This window comes from Dromiciops gliroides, chromosome 3 (genome assembly GCF_019393635.1).
Source record: "Dromiciops gliroides isolate mDroGli1 chromosome 3, mDroGli1.pri, whole genome shotgun sequence".
Classification (NCBI taxonomy): Eukaryota; Metazoa; Chordata; class Mammalia; order Microbiotheria; family Microbiotheriidae; genus Dromiciops; species Dromiciops gliroides.
In genome coordinates this window covers 532,750,785-532,765,430 of record NC_057863.1, presented here as the reverse complement: position 1 = coordinate 532,765,430, position 14,646 = coordinate 532,750,785, and the positions used below count along the sequence as shown (strand labels likewise).

At 37.9% G+C, this 14,646-nt stretch overlaps 1 pseudogene; it reads right to left on the bottom strand.

The window, feature by feature from the left end:
- Positions 1-564: 564 nt before the first annotated feature.
- Positions 565-14,646, bottom strand: part of LOC122747895 — a 37,829-nt pseudogene continuing 23,747 nt past the window's right edge.

Sequence of the window (14,646 nt, the reverse complement as noted above, 5' to 3'; positions counted from 1 at the left end):
CTTACAGGGAAGTGGATTTATGTGAGGGAGGGCTGTGAAGGGTCACCAACCTCACTCTCTCCTCCAAAGCCATGTGGGTCCAGTGGCAAAATATTTATCAGGACAACTGGAGATGGCCCTGGTTGTTTATTAAGGCAACTGGAGTTAAGTGACTTGCCCAGGGTCACACAACTAGTAAGTGTCTGCTGTGAGATTTGAACTCAAATCCTCCTGACTCCAGGGTCGGTGCTCTAGCCACTGAGCACCTAGCTACTTCACCCATTCTGGATATGGGTAAGGTTACTATGGCTCTAAAAGTAAGGACAAGGTCATCCATAGAAGATGGGTTGGTTTCTTTCTTTCTTTCTTTCTTTCTTTCTTTCTTTCTTTCTTTCTTTCTTTTTTACCTATTCTACATAATTCCTTTATTAGTACTGCTGAACAACGTTTTTAAACAGCCATTCATGATCAAAATTCTCAGGTTAATGAAACCAATTTAAATAGGGTCGTTATGGTACATGTAAAAAAAGGAAAGAGATATCAGCAGAGACCTTCTATTAGAATAAATAAGGCAGCAGACAAGGGTTACTCATTGATGGCCTGCTTAATGTAGGCTATCAAGTCGGCCCTTTCGGACTTCTTCTTCATGCTGGCGAAGATCATCTTCATCCCGGGGATGTACTTCTTGGGGTTTTCCAGGTACTCCATATCACCATTCCATATCATCATTCCAGGTGATGCCTTTGTTCTTGTTGGTGTAGGTGTAGGAGAAGCCCGGGGCCTGGCTGGTCTTGCGGCCGAAGAGCCCGCTCAGGTTGGGGCCTGTCTTGTGCTTGCCCCGCTTCTCCACTGTTATATAGAAAATTGCTCTTGGCTGCTCTAGACCAGTTGATCTCCTAACACAAAATGGGTTGCACAGGACGAACAGTTAAGTTCAAAATCTAAAGTGGGTGGAAATTTATACCAGAGATCTCATTACATTCTCTTCCCTCTCAAACACATTCCTCCTCCAAAGTTTCCCATTTCTGGCAACTCTTTCTACCTCCTCAGCAACTTTCCATTCTGTCCTTTTTTTCTCCTTTCACACACTAGAGTTCAGAGCCTTCTCACACCTCTTGCCTAGTGTTATTGGCATAGCCAAGTAATTGGTCTCCCTGCCTCAAGTCTCTCCCCATTGTCATATCCATCCTCCCTCCAGGCAACTGCCAACATTATTTTCCTAAAGCACAGTCCTGACCATATCAGCCCCCTACTCAATAAGCTCCAATTACTCCCTACTGACTCCAAGATAAAATAAAAATCGCTGTTTGGCATTTTAAACCCTTTATAACCTGACTCCCTCCTCCCTTTCCAGCCTTATTATACTTAATGTCCCTTTACACACTCTGTAGCTCAGCCAAAATGTCCTTCTTGCTATTCCTCACACACACAAACCCAAGAAAAATATCTAAATGTGAATAGGAAATTAGGATAAGACACCATCTAGTAAGCAGAATGATGTAAAGAAAGAATTCATTAAGTAGAATCACATAAAATTCACCATCTTGGCTAACTACATTGATCAAATTAACTAAATAATTATCAAACAATTATTATTTACAAATCCGCCCTGTACCCTAGGACACAGAGGCGCACACACACACACACACACACACAGAAGTTGTTCAAAATAATGAAACCTATTTAATCACATTGCTTGTAGTAAAAAAAAAAACATTTAGTGAAAACAAAAATATTTTTGTACCATTATTAAAATAAAAGCATTTAAAATGTATCTTATTTTATTTTTATTCAATCCCTTTTAATTTCTTTTTTGTTTATGTTTATAATGTATTTTTATTAATATAAATATACATATATATAATTTCTATGTAAATAAATTTAATACACTTAGATCATGTGCTCAATTTTTTTTTCTCTTAGGGTATGATCAAAAAAGTTTGGAGACCACTGCTCTAGTCAGTTAGAATTCCCCATTCTGGGTTGTATAAAACAAAGAAACACAGAGAGCTAAACAAACCTTTCTCAAGGTCAATAAGAGCCAAGATTAGAAAAGAGAGGAAATTACCTAGGGCTTAATATGCAGAGGAATCTATATTTATATCTGTATGTATATATAGAAAAAGATACATGTATGCATATGCATGTGTATGTGTCTATATACAATCTACACACACTCATATGTGCATATATGGATATTTTAATAGCACTTCTTAAGGCATAAATTTTAATGCCAGAAAATTCTGCTCTTCTTAGCATATACAGTCTCCTGTGTTTGAGTCTTCCTATTGTGGACCATATGCTTTTAAAAAATACGATGGAGATGTGATGGCAAATTTCAAGCATTATCTATGGTCCATAATTGTCAAGTTTTGCATAAAAATTATAGTCTGGGTACAGCTTGGTGCTGTTGTTGTTTGTCCTTTGTTTTCCAACAGGACCATGATGTCAGGGTAATGTCATGACTTTCAGTGAATTGGATTTAAGTGAGGGAAGGTTGTGCTAAGTCACCAGTCTCACTCTCTCCCCCAGTGCCATCTAGGTCCAGTGGCAAGATATCTATCAGGATGACTGGAGATGGCCCTGGATGTTTAAGACAATTGGAGTTAAGTGACTTGATCAGGGTCACATGACTAGTAAGTGTCTGAGGTGAGATTTGAACTTAGGTCCTCCCAACTTCAGGGCCAGTGCTATATCCTCTATGTCACCTACAGAATGGTGCTAAATGCTAGAAGACTCAGTCAAAAAGAAGTGGGTTTTCCCTCCAGTGAGGCAGATCATTACCCATTTGTGCCTGTCTATCCTGTACACCTGTAGTCTGTACCCATCTAAGTTCAACATGAAGGGCCCACCTATAAGATCAGGTACCTTCCTTATTGTATCTTGATAATGGGAGCACAGTTGTTCTTTCTACATCTTGACTTTCCCTATTTCAGTTTCAATTTATCATGGGTTGGCATAAGAAATCAAATGGGAATTTTGGGGGAGTTTTATGGAAGTCACAGATGACACGTGAAGATAAGATGACACAAAGCTTATGACCAAATACATAACCCAAATTTTACAATAAGGTACTATAAACACTCCCCAAAGAAAAAAAATTTAGACTTCTCTGGTACAAAGGGAGGGCCAAAACATTTTATATGGATTTTTCACTTTGCGGGGACATTGTACCCCTAACTCCTATGATGTGGAAGGGATAAACTGCCTATCACTAGAGAATGTGAGATGTCTATAAGTAATCCCTCACTCTTGACATGCAACCTGCCCATCTTCTTTTTATTCATATATTCTTTGATGACATACTTTACTCCACTTCTTGGTAATACTCTGTAATGCCTTCCCTCCCACACTAACTTATATTTAACAACTTTGTATTTATTTTGTGTTGATTCCCTTCGCCTTTATTCTGTATATATTTATTTGTATGTTTGTCATCAGACTCATTAGAATGTAAGTAGGAAAGTAAGTAGAGGTAGGAAAAAAACTTTCATTTTTTGTATGTGTAGCCAGAACATAGCACAGCTCCTGGCACATAGTATTTAAGAAATACTTGTTGATTGGTTAGTTATAAAGAATTATGGTTTACTGGTATCTAATGTATACTTTTTGATTGTCTTCTGAGTGATACTGACTTTCAATTCCTTGGTGACTGTAATGATTCATAGCTCACATAACAACACTGGAAGAATATTGGTATTTATTTCAGGACTTTGGTTTCAAGGAGGCACTTGTAGTCATAAAAAGAACTTTTAATTTCCCAAGGGACATTTAACTTTCCTTCTCCTGTTCAATTTTGGGCCCAAATCATTGTTCATTTAAGTGTCTGTTCAAGACATGTCTGTCTGTCTGTCTATTTATCTATCATCTATCATGTGTGCATATGTATATATATATAGATAGATAGATACATATAATTTGGACAGTCACTCAAGTAGATATTTAAGTATATATCTGCATCTCTCTATAAATATCTATATATTCAAATCTCTTGGATAAACACTCAAAAGAGTTACATGTATGAATAAATATATATGTACATGTGTGTGTTGATGAATGAACTCTATAGGTTGTATATCCAACTGTGTATCATAATATACACAAGCATTCTTCACACATTTGGTTCTTCTTGGTTGAATGGTTAGGAAGAATTCTTTTAAATGTTTATAGATATTATCCAAAGGCTTTGCAATGGTCTAGGGCTAAAGCACATCATTGTCACAGAAAAGATCTAGCACAGATCAGATTCCAGCATGAACTGTGAGTCCTTGTAGATCCTCTAGATGATCCTGTTGGTGGATTGCATTGTACTATTTGCCAGAGGATTTATGAATAGAAATAACACAGATTCTACCCTCATGGAACTAACAATCTAGGAGAGGAATACTACATGCACAAATAACTAATACAAGACAGAATAGGACCAATGTTTAAGAAAAGTAGGTACAAGGTCTTATATAAACACTTGTAGCAAAGAAAGATGATTTCCAACTTGAGGGATCAAAGGCTTTGTGGAGAAGGTGGCATTTAGGCTTGGTCTTCAATTATTCACTCATTCAAGAAATATTTATTAAGCCTCTAGAGAACTACATGCAATACACTTTAATATACATGGATGGAAATCCCCCATTAGATTGTGAGCCCCTTGAGGGCAGGGACTGTCCTTTGCCTTTCTTTACATCCCCAGACTTGGCCCAGTGTCTAGCACATTATAGGTTCTTAATAAACATTTATTAACTGACAGAGAAGCAAAATTTAGATAAGAGGTACCTGCTCTCCTAAAATATATGGATAAAATTATGGTAGTCAAGGGTTTAACTAATTAAGCACTGGAATAAGGGAGGCCTGATGATAGTCTGGCTAGATCAGAATCCCAGGATAGAATATAAAGAAGTGGGACCTTTAATGGTATGGGCACTGATGAGGGGAAGCTTTGTGGAATAATGGATGTCATGCTGAACATGGCGGCAAAAGACCTGGGTTTAAATCTTACCCTTGAGGGTAACCAGCTTTATGGCTCTGGGCAATTCACTTAACCTTGTTTCCTCATCTGTCAAATGAGGAATGTGTAATTAAACCTGTTGTACCTACCTCCCAGGGTAGAGTGAGGATTCAATGAGTGAATGCATGCAAAGTACTTGGCAAATCTCATGCATATATGAATGTTGGATTTTATTATTATTGGCTCTGTTTAAAGAATATATAATCGAAAGCATGTTATATTAAGAAGTCCAGGGGAGACAGGACAGACAGAAGGAATGGTATTCTTTAATTTTTTAGACTGAGCCATAGGATTTGTCAGATTCCAAAAAGAAGATTATGTTCACAAGGAGACTGCACCAATTCAGAATCAGCAGAGTCCAGGTAGCCAAGGGAGCCAGGTAGTTCAAGGTAGCCAGAGGAAAATTTGAATTATTGATAATTGTGCAACAGCTAGGTGGTACATTGAATAGCATGCAGGTCCTGGAATTAAGATGATATGAGTTCAAATCCAGCCTTAAATACTTACTTACTATGTGACCCTGGGAAATTTACTTAATCTGTATTTGCTTCGTTTTCTTCATCTGTAAAATGGAGATAATAACAGCACCTCCATTACAGAGTTGTTGTGAGCATCCAATGAGATATTTGTGAAGTGCTTAGCACATTGTAGGCACTTATAGATACTTATGCGATTCACTTATACCCCAGTATAGCATGATTGTTGCTAGAATAATGAAAGAATCTCACTCCACTCCCTCCTCCACTTCCACCCCAGCTGAAGTTTGTACTAAGCATGTGCAGAATTATGCTAAGGCATGCCAATGATACGATAATTGTAGGTAAATAATATAGGTGAGACCAGGATCATAGCATCATTCTCCAATAATTTCCTGATCCACATCCTCCCCTCATTGAACTCTTCTATTCAGATAAAAATGGTTTAGCAAAATCAACCAACAAAACAACTTAATCTGGCCACATAAGCAATATTCCCCATTCATAGTCTTCCTTCTACCTACCAAGAAAAGGAAAGTTTCATCATCTATTCTCTGGAGCCAAGATTGGTCATTGCTATTAAAACAAGTAAAGTCTCCTTTTCAAGTGATTCTTGTCTACATTATAGTAGTCATTGTGTATAACATTTTCCTAGCAGTGTCTTCTTTGTCCTCCATATTAACAGATTTCAATTTCCTTGATTTTTTTTTTCATTTGGGGGGCTGAACTTTTTGTCAGATCTAATGAGTATCATTGTTTTATCTCTTAATATGGCCAACAAAGAGCTCATACTAGAAACAGGAAAAGTGTCAACGCTGCCATTTTCTCATTCACTTGTGCTTGCATTGTCAGAATCCTCTTCAGTGGATGAATATTTTTCCAGGCATCTTTCTAAACCACTTGTCCATTTTCTGAGGGTTGGTTTAGTTAAAGACAGTCAGGTGGCACAGTGGCTAAACTTCTGGGCTTAGAGTAAAAAAGACTCATCTTCTTGAGTTCAAATATGACCTCAGACTATCTATGTGACTTAGGGCAAGCTACTTAACCCTGTTTGCCTCAAGTTTTCTCATCTATAAAAGGAAAATGGCAAACCACTCTAGTATCTTTGCCAAGAAAACCTCAAATGGGTTCACAAAAATTGAACATGACTGAAAAATAACTGAACAACTGAAAGTTTAGTTAGAACTAGAGAATATAATCTATAAATCCACTTATCTGAGCACACATATGTGGTAATACTCAAATATGCTGAAAGAAAACAAGTAAGTCAGGGCACCACAGTCAATCTCTCCACTATCTAACTCCCATTCTTTCTTCAGGTTGATTCACATATCTTATGTGACATATATATATATATATATATATATATATATATATGATATACAGAACCTGTGAGAGTTCAAGTGCCAACCTATATATTAAATAGTAGGAAAGTTTAATTTCTTTCTTTTTTAAGGTAAAAAATAATAGAATTAGAAATTCAAGTATTTTCTTTCCCAAATCCAATGGATCATCTAATTCATTCCCCAGGATGCCCTTACTCTTATTTTGGAGCCTACTGTTATCAACCATTACTGAATTAAGAGTTCATTTATTTAAGTTTGTGCTTATTTTGGTTAGTTTGTCATGAGTTAATGTGCATCGAATTTAACTTTAAATTCCTAAATAAATAGATTTCAAGCCTGAGTTGCTTTATGTGCTATGTGCTGCTTGCAAAATATGATTCCAGATTGGTGGAGAGAATGATAATTTAATCCTATAAAACTGTCTGAGGACTGGAGTTGGTATAAGAGCTTTAGAGAAGAGTGATATTCTTCCCTCCTTCCTAATGAGATGAAACACATAATTTCATATTCTCTTCAGGACCAAATCTAGAGAGGAGAGAGAGAGAAAAAAAGATTTTGAAAATGACAAACATAGGTGCCCAAAGCACCACAATATATCCCTAATTTCTAGTTTGTTTCCCTGGAGACTTCAGGGAATTTCCCCTTGGCTGAGATTGGGGCTTCTCTCTTGTTTAGCGAGATCTCAATCTCATTCCCATATACAAATCTCATTCACCTGTGTATTGTAACGATTGGAATGAGGCCACCTGCTGGAGACTTACTGTAGAAGTGTTCCACCCATGAAGCGAAGGTTTTTGAGGGCAAGACCAGGAGTCTTTTCTTTGGCGTCAGGAAATGAGGCCCGGCGAGTGGGAGGAGGAAGGAAGAGACTGGTGCTTGGTCTCACGCTCTTTCCTCTGGACTCTGGTGGAGAGGGGAGCTAGGAATGTGCTCTCCCTTTAATAGATAGGAATCTAGGCCTTTCTTTTCTCTTTACCAAATTCTTATTCTCCTTAATAAATGCTTAAAAGTCTAACTCTTGCTAAAGCTTATAATTTATTGGCGACCACTCATTAGATATTTTAGACAGACTAGCTAGAATTTTAGCCCTTAACAGTATTTTCTATTATATTTTAATTTGAAGAATTCTTCTCATTTTATTTACTATCTTCTTGGATAAGTGGATTTACATGCTATTTACTATTCGTGATGGTCTTTTGTATAATTAGGATTTGTAGAGAATGAGTCAAGCCTATGGGTGTAAGCTTTGAGTTATCTCTATCACTTAAGAGATAGCATCCAGAAAAGCACCTTGTTGAATTGTGATAATGTTCCTACCCCTAAACTAGTAATATTTGGGCTGCTGTGTGTGTGTGTGTGTGTGTGTGTGTGTAAATATGATTTTTGTCTGGCACTCCTTCTCTCAGAAGAGAAGAGAGACCTTCCCTTATCCTCCCTTTTCAGATAATATTCAGTTACCATTTCTGATGTGGAAGCTGGATGGTGGTGGGGTGGGGGATTGTTCTGGACATGTATGCCTCATTCTTGAATTTTCTTCCAAATGGTTTATGAGCCAAAACTCTATGGATGGATTTTCTAAATGTGAGGACAATTCTCTGAGCTATCTGTAGGATGGGTGGCATCCCCAGACAAGGGATGGTTTGCCTCTTTATTATAGCCATATATATATATATGTTAGACATAGATAGAAGCTTGTTTCTCCTTCCTTCCCCCCTCCCCACCCACAACTTCTACAGCATCACCAGTAATGGTAACTAAGCATTCTCTAAAAAGGGGCAGGGAGGACACTGTGTGCTATTCCACTCATCTTCCTTTGTACTATAGACAGCATGCATGGCTTCCTTATTAAAGTTTCATTCTTTCCAGACAACTGGGTAACGGTAATGAACCAGTTAGCTATTATAGCATCCACTTGCTCAGCTGTTGTGTTATACTGTTGATACTTGACTCAAGCACTACGTGTTCATCTGCCTCAAGTCTAATTATCTTGATCAAGTAGGAACTATATAAAAAGTATGCAAATAGGACCTTGCTACTTGCTGGGTCAGACTTCATAAATAGATCAGTAAATCTTCAGTTACTTGGGATACTGAGTGGTGACTAAAGGCTGGAAGCTTTGAATGTTACAATGCCTCTTCACTCCAAAAAGCAGATTCCATTATCATTCTGTTGAGTGGCAATGTTCACAGTTTAAAGACTTTCACCAAATCATCAGGACATTCCAGAATGATCCCCATAAGATCATAAGAAGTCATCGTATATGTATTCAGGGCACATAGTTGAATTTATAATAAATGAGTTAGGGCCCCATTGGTTTTAAAAAAATGAGTAAATTATCTCTGAATCTACTCCTCACACACTCTTCTGTTTGCTCACATTTTATTGAAGGAAATATCATGTAATGCTGGACTGGCCAATGAGAACCCAGTCCTGAAAGTCTGCACATTAGGTGAGCCTATACCTACTAGGGTCTGATGATGTAGAATAGGAAGGACTAGCTCTCTACTTCAGAGAATTCAAAGGTATTCTGCAATTGCTTCCTGTCTACTTATTGTGTATGCTCCTGGGACCAAATCCTCATTATCCAGTATCCTGTTAGAAGTGCATATATATTTAATTATAAAATGTATGCAAAGTTAATATAAAGTAATTTTTTTTGAGGGGAGATACTAGTATTTGGGAAGATCACTGGCCCAGGAGTCAGAAAATGGAGGTTTGAGTCTTAACTTTGCTATTCATTTTCCTTGTTACCTTATACAAACCACTTAAACTTTCCAAACCTATTGGGTATAAGGAATTGTAGCTCACTGAATGAGTTCTTTGCATATTCATAGTCTGAAGTGTTTTGAAGTTAGAACTTATTTTCCTTAATGGGACGATAATAGTGGATTATTTCATATGGTTGTTGTTAGAGTCAAATAAAATAATAAATGTGAGAGTATCCTGTAAAACAAAAGTTGTTCAGTCATTTTCCAGTTGTGTCTGACTCTTCATGACCCTATTTGCAATTTTATTGGCAAAGATTTGCCATTTCCTTCTCCAGAGCATTTTACAGGTGAGGAAACTAAGGCAAACAGGGTTAAGTGACCTGCCCAGGGTCACACAGCTAGTAAATGTCTGAGGCCAGATTTTAAATCAGGAAGATGATTCTTCCTGACTCCAGGTCTGGTGCTATATCCACTGCATCACCTAGCTGTCTTGTAAACTATAAACATGGTTATGCAAATAGAAGGTATTATAAATGCCATAACTCTCCTTAGTGAGTCCTTTGCAATTGTGGTTCATCATGGTATTATCAAGGTTTCTAAATCTTTCAGAGTTGTCTTTACAATATTGTTTGTTATTACATAAATTGCTTTCCTGGTTCTGCTCACTTCACTTTGCATCAGTTCATATAAGTCTTCCCTGGTTTCTCTGAAAACCAAGATTTTTTTTTTTCCTGTGGCACTACCTATCTACACTTTTTGGCTGTTGGAAACCCAGAAACTGGGAACCACTATATTTTTAAATTTTTTTGAAGTTATGTTATCAGACTTTTAATTTTTTTAAAAAAGTGGGGTGGGTTGGGGGGCTGGAGAGAGGTGTAGATATAGGGGATGAGCCATTGGTAATCAGGTATATACACTAAATCATTTAACCTTCCAGGCAGGAGGAGCTGAGAGAGACTACTTCAAAGATCTGTGACTTCTACCATGTGGGAACTCATAACACTGAGGCAGGTTGGAACTATCACTAGATTTTATAGTCTGAGCAAATTGCTTGAGGCCCAGAGAGATTCAGGGAATTGACCATGTACACACAGCTAGTGTCCCAGGCAAGCTAATGAACCCAGGTCTTCTTGACTCAGTCCAACACTGTAGACTATGGCTCAAGGCCCCTCTTTTAGAGTAGATACAGTCATGAGGGCTTCTAGTCTAGTGCCAAAAAATACTATGATCATTTCATTTACAATGAGTCACAGCTGCTGTTTGTCTGAGTTTCTTCATATGTAAAATGGAGATAAAGAAAGCACTGTTGTAGAGATCAAATGAGATAATAATTGTTAAGCACTTGGCACAGTGCCTGGCACATAGTAGGTACTTTAGAAATGTTAGCCCTTATAATTATAATTGGTTTTCCATTGATTCTAGCAGCTTCTTGACTTCTCCTTTGTAATCTGTCCTGATTACAGTCACATCCATGCCAGATAAGTATTGATTCTTTAATTGACAAAACAACCCCTCAAAGTTTTAACTAATTTCTACCCTACTTGATGAACCTGAAGAGGCTGGAATAGAATAATATCATGGAGAAATCCTATAAGCCTATTACTTTGAAGTTCAAGTAGTTATAGAAATTTAAAGTTTGAAGGTACCTCAGAGATCATTTAGGTCTGACCCATATACCTCAAACTAACATATGGTACCACCTGATAGATGCCATGTTTTAGATATGGTCTGATTGATAAAAGAGTTCAGTGGGATTATCACCTCCTTCATTCTGCAAGCTCTGCTACCTTTAATGCAGTCTAAGATGGAGGAAGCTAGGTGGCCCAGTGACTTGTGTGCTGGACCTAGAGTAAGGGAAATCTGAGTTCAAATTCTGCCTCAGACACAAGCTATCTAACTGTAGGCAAAGCGCTGACAAGTCTGCATTGGTTTTCTTAACTGTAAAATGGGGATAATAATAGCATCTCTCTTCCAGAGTTGTTACAAAGATCAAATGAGATGATATTTGTAAAGCCCTTAACATAATACCTGGTACATACCAGGCCCTTAATGAATGCTTAATTCCTTCTTTCCTAAGATTGTATTAGTTTTTTTTTTTTTTGGGGGGGGGTGAATCATGTCACAGTATTGATGCATATCAAGCTCCTAGATCCTTTCTCATCCTGTCATCTGCTTATACCTCCAAATAACTCATGCTCTTTACATGTATACCTCTTATAATTAATATTTTGAGATGTACCCCACTGTTCTAGCCTACAAATGGACCTTTTGTATGCTGGTTTTGTCACATAATATATTGGCTTTCCCTTCCAGTGTTGTGTAATCTACAAACCTCATCCAAGTCATTGATAAAAATTTTGAACAGATCATGGCCAAGAACAGAGCCTCACTTCACCCCAGTAAAGGCCTCCCTCCAGATTGAAATCTCTCTATTAATCATTGTCCTTCTATGTTGTTTTTCAACCACTTCCCAACTATTTAAATTTCTTCTCATTGACCTCATAGTTCTCTCTTTCTATTCCAAAAGAATCTGGTGTGGTTTTGACAAATGGCTAACTGAAATCCAGGTAAACAATGTCTATGGCATTCCCCTGATCAGATCATCTAAATTACTCAGTCTGGAAAAGAAAATAAGCCTACTCTGACATAACCTCTTCTAGCTGAACCCTTGTTGACTCAGTGACCACACTCTATTAACAGAGGTAGAGCTTCCAGGAATTGAATCTGACCATCAGACGCTTACTAGCTATGTGACTTTGGTCAAGTTGCTTAATCTCCCTGTACCTCAGTTTTCACATCTATAAAGTGTGGATAAAGATAGAACCTATTTCACAGGATTGTTATGAGGATTAAATGAGATAACATGTGCAAAGAACTTTTCAAACCTTAAATGCTGCTGATGTTCTACTTCTGCTGGATTCTGTCCTGGTCTGTTCAGATTCTACCTGGAATATTGGGCTCAATTCTAGGCACACCATTTTAGAAAGGAGATTGATAACCTAGAGAAAGGCTGGCATACTGTATGAAGATTTTTTTCAAGAAATTTGGAGCTATTTAACCTGAAGAAGAGAAGACTCACAGGGGAAATGATAGCTATCTTCAAAGGCTTAAAAGACTGTGATATGGAAGAGTGGTTAGACTTGTTATCTTCAGACCTAGAAGGCAGAATTATTTAGCAACAGGAAGAAGTTATGCAATTTTTAAATAAGTAATTTTCTTAATATGTAGAGCCATCCAAAGGTTAAATGGGCTGCCCCTGGAGGCAATGGATTCCTTCTCAAGTAGACGCCTTTGAGCAAAGCCTCAAAGGATCACTTGGGAATGGAGAAGGGATTCTTATGTGGATTGCACCTGGAGGCTGTTGAGTCCCTTTCCATCTCTGTTGTATGTACTAGACCAATTAACCTTCAAATGCTCAGGTTCCAGACAAAAGGGGTCAAGGAGATCAATAACTCCAAGATCTATGATTTTTACCACATGGGAACTCCCATCGTTTATGCATCTTAGAACTTCTCTACACCTTATAGTACTAGGCAGTTGCCTGAGGCTTCCATAAATGAAATTCAGGGACTCTAGAATCATGTGAAAATGCATTTTTATAATTGTTTGTGGTAAAAACCGGAAGTTTTAGCTGAATCATTTGAGAGTTGAGCGCATGCTACTGAAGCGGCTTTTGAAGGACCGCCCTTTTGGGGAGGAGACCATGATGAAAGGCCGTGCGCCTGCTGCTGCCCAGAGAGCTGGCCAAGCATGCTGTGTCCAAGGGCACCAACTTCCGGGACGGCAGTTTAAAAACTGAGGGAGGAACGGAAGTGGGGATCTTTCTGGTTTTTTAAACTTAGCCATGGTGGTGTGCACATGTGCTGGTTCTCGGCCTGGCGGGCAGTTTGGGATTCGGTGAGTTTTATAAAGGAAAATAGACTAAGCTTAGATCTAAGATTATTCATTTGTATTTCTACTTCCCTATTTCCCTAATTGGTATCACCTTTTGTTGTCTAATTAATTCCCAAGCAATACAAACTAATCCCTCACAGATTTAAGCTCAGAGACTTCTTTTTCTTAGTGGTCTGGGAGACATTGAGGGAAAAGTTAAAAGGGAGAGTTCAATGCTCATATATCCAATTTTAAATCTCACATGCTCCAGGAATCACAGTCAAGCTCATTGGTCTATAGTTTAAAGAACAGACCTTTCTCCCCTTTTGAAAAATGTAGACAATATACACTCTTCCCCTGTCCTACCACATCTCTCCTGTTTCCTATATGTAAAGGAGGAGGTCCACCTCTATCCTAATTAATTATAGATGACCAAGATATCTTGATTAAATCAATCAGTTTTTCAAAAGCAAACTAGGTGTTTGTTAGATTATGTTAAAGAAACACTTGTTTTATTCCTTAAATCAAAAATAAATATATTTTTTAAAAAGTAACTATACATGAAAAGTTCATAATAAATTTGAAAGGACTATAAAGGAACTAGATCATTGCAGAAAGTAGATGATGTCACACAGGAAATATCTCATGATTAGTTTAAGAGAAAAAAGTCACATCCTACAGGTCTGCAAATACCACTTCAAAGTAGTCTGGGAGTTTGACTATTTTAGTATTGGTCAATTGAGTGGTTTTTGAGTCTAGTGGTAAGGGACTTTTGAGAGGGAATTGCTACTGGGGAAATGGAGAATTTTTTTCTCAGCTTTTTTCTTCCCCTTTCTGACAGCTGAGAAGATTGTTAAGCTCTAAAGATCCATCAGAGCTCACTTCTCCACCAGCCACCAGAGAACTTAGTGGCTGCCAGAGTTTTAGTGGCAAAGGAGTGATAGAGAAAGTGCCTATTAACAAGTATAGAAAGATAGTCACACAAAGATGGTGACAACTTCTGAGAGTGAGACCCCTTATATTGAAAGGAAGTACAGGGGGCAGCTAGGTGGCACAGTGGATAAAGCACAGGCCCTGGATTCAGGAGGACCTGAGTTCAAATCCAGCCTCAGACACTTGACACTTACTAGCTGTGACCCTGGGCAAGTCACTTAACCCCCATTGCCCCGCAAAAAAAAAAAAAAAAAAAAAAAAGGAAGTGCAGGATGTGAATTCTAGAAAGAACTACAACCAAAGGGAACTTTATGAGAATTCAACATGGA